A 3,216-nucleotide genomic window follows, 5' to 3' on the forward strand; every position below is an offset into this window, starting at 1 on the left:
AAACCGAAATCGGTGGACTCGATAATGTAAGTGAATGCTGTTATTTTTTGTAAGTACTTGCTAATACCCACTCAGTAGATAACTTCAGGAGCTAAAAAGCTTTCCTGAGAGTCAAAGAGACCTTTGACTCCGCATTCCTTTCTCTTTTCTTCGCTATAGCCGCCTCTTTAATTCATAAAAATCGTACATCTTTTAAGGTTCATACCGAATGTGTTTTATTGCAACTTCAAGTGCATATTGAAATCCATCTGTAATGCTAAATAATAAATAATGCGGCCTTTGCGATGACTGTTATGTAAATTCTTTAACACTTAATTTTAACGCGTATTTGATTTCTGTCCACATTTTTTTTTTTTTTTTGTATTTAAGTTACTCCACATCGTTGTAGTTTTATCAAAACGCTTGCGTTGTGTACGGCAAAGTCGCCTTATTCCGAACCAAATCGTTTACATTGTGAAGTGGAAGAAAATTTAGATTCTCTGCTTGAACGAGTCATGCTTGTATGTTGTATGACGAAATAAAAAAAGTTGGTTTCACAAACGGCTTGTGTGGTATATTTCGCTGTTACGTTGTACACAAGTTTCAACGATATGTTGTCTAAGAAATCTGAAATACATATTTCGGAGTGCGAAATATTCGCTTCGAACCTTGTATCCTCAAATAGCACAAATAGTTATATGTCCGTTCGTATCCCCTAGAGAAGCACAGCAAACCCACTATTCCTTGATTACCGAGCGAAGGCCACTTCGAATATTTTGTTCAAATTAGTCAACCTTTATTAGTAGCTGCGCCATTCTTCTCAACTTCCGAGTGTAGGGTCAGGGCTCAAACCTTGGTTGTTGTTGTCGTAATAACATACAAATTACACGCATACGCTGGAGTGAAAGTCCAGGTATAAGTCTGGGTTATTCCGTAACATACGCCCGACTGTCATCGGAAGGGTCGAACCTAGATGCTACCGAGCGGTAGTACACACCTGTTACCACTTGGCTACAGCAGCCGCCATCGCACCCTATTTTTTGTTTCATATGTATCAGCTAACATCAATTAACTGCGGCTATCTTAATAGGGAAGTCCGATTTCGGCCGAGTTTTTCGATTCTGTGCTATCGATGGCAACTGGATCAGGTCCTTAGGATAACCCTTGCCTAATTCCAGTGAACGAGTAGATACATATATGTTTAATAACCTTTTGCTTAATAATAACAATATTTTTGAGCGACCTGCTGCTTATTTGTAAGAACCATTATAAAAGATCATTTTAATATTCAAACAGCCATGCGAAGAGGGCGAAAGCACTAGTGGATAGCAAACTCGAGCTTATTTTGTGCACAAAATTCATATTTTTTAATATATTTCACCAGGGAAATGAATCGTCGCATGACAGAGGAGCAAGCGAAGAAAACCTACGAACGTGCGATTAAAATGGAACAAGAATTCGGCGAATATTTCACAGGTTACATATAAAATAAAATTTTTACTCCCAATTATATAACAAATATTAATTTTATTTNAATCTCTATGACCTACAGCCACGACGACATGGACACTGCCGCCTCGAGTACGCTGTCGACCAGTCTCGAGATCAACAACAAATCAACATCAACAGCAAACGCACTGATTTTGAACGATATTGATGGAGCAGGAGCACGATGTCGCCAACGACGTCATAACAACTACAAACCCAGCTGACGATTGAGTATGTATGCAGTTGAAAATCGCAGCATAATAAAGTCTAAAATGGCAATAAAGCAACAACAGCTATAGTTACAGCGAATGAGGCATTGAAGTTGGTGCCATTTGAGCGATTATCGAGTATAAACTAAAACACACCACCGTCACCACACTACAGAAGACACCGCCTGGCAAGTTGGTATTACTACATCGTGTGTGTGTGCGCGCCTATGTGTATATGACGGTTTGCGTCGTTGGTGTGACAGCGCACTACAGAGAATGAGCAGAAAATTATGCATAACTATAGATGAGAGATGTTGTAGCTAATATAAAAAATAATAATTGTAATAATAAGAAGAATAAGGCAGGCTGCGACTCCTACGTACATATATACTGAAGATGGTGCATTTGTTGTTTGTTTGTTACCGCTAGCAATTAAAAATTCGATAATCGATGAATACATTATATATATAGACATAAATATATATATATATACAATATTATACCTATAAAACTAATTAGAAACGAAAAAATTGTAATGACTTTGAGTATAGCCACTCACCATACAAATTGCAAATACTACATACAGACGGACATCCATACATCCATACAAACTACATACCTGCTTGCATATAACATACAAAGTAAATTAAAGCACATATGAAATACGGAAACTGCGATTAAAATTCATAATTAGATTTAACTAACAAAAAAACGTAAAATAATGCGTTGAAGCAAATTCGCTGCAAACACTGAGTAACTAAAAGATTAGAAGAAAAAATTCACTTAAAATGAGAGTACTATAAATATAAAAATAATGATTTCCAGTGCCGACGAACAAACTCGCTTTAAAATACGCAACGATACTTTGCATGCGAGGTGAAATGTCGTTGAAGTTAGTTGAGCAAATGCATGTAAAAGTACAGTTAAAGTTTAACTAAAGTAGAACGCGGCGTAAAATTAGAAAAGAAAAAAGTATATATATTGCAATTTAAAAGCGTAGTTAAAGAGGAAAAAATTTAAAATTGTTTTATTAACGTTATAACGTACAATAATTTATTTATATATAAAAAAAAAGAGAAAATCGTGTAAAGTGTAAGACGTGAATGTTAAAAACTGTAGTTGTCATAAACAGAATTAAACAAAAAAAAAGTATGCGAGATAAAACTTCAAAGCATTATTATAGTTGCATATAATTACATACATTTTTAATTGTTTTAATATAAGTGTAAACTTTTCTTCAAACTGTCACAATTTATGTTAAAGCAATCGCAGAAGTTGAGACAAAAAATTTGTTCACTTAGAAGAATAAATGTGCTTGTATGTTTTGTTTGCATAATTTTCATACGAGTTTTACCAGCAGCGACAAGAGATATATTTTGAATAATATTTGCTATACGTATGCATACTCCATTGTTTATATCCATACATGTACAAGAGGTACCACAAAGTACTATATTTATTTCGTTTATAATTTATGCATCCACTATCTATTACCCAGTTGGTTGTGTATTGTGTATAACTAAAACAACAAACAGCAACT

General features: G+C 34.8%; 1 long non-coding RNA gene across 1 annotated transcript; it reads left to right on the top strand.

The window, feature by feature from the left end:
• The first annotated feature begins 1,519 nt into the window (after positions 1-1,519).
• Positions 1,520-2,027, top strand: LOC108354537 (uncharacterized). Its single transcript, XR_001846513.1, has 2 exons — positions 1,520-1,698; positions 1,773-2,027. It is a non-coding gene; the product is annotated as an uncharacterized LOC108354537 (long non-coding RNA).
• Positions 2,028-3,216: the final 1,189 nt, after the last annotated feature.

The sequence above is a fragment of the Rhagoletis zephyria genome, unplaced genomic scaffold, assembly GCF_001687245.7.
Source record: "Rhagoletis zephyria isolate East Lansing unplaced genomic scaffold, Rhagoletis_zephyria_1.1 Rzeph_scaffold_36905, whole genome shotgun sequence".
Taxonomy (NCBI): domain Eukaryota; kingdom Metazoa; phylum Arthropoda; class Insecta; order Diptera; family Tephritidae; genus Rhagoletis; species Rhagoletis zephyria.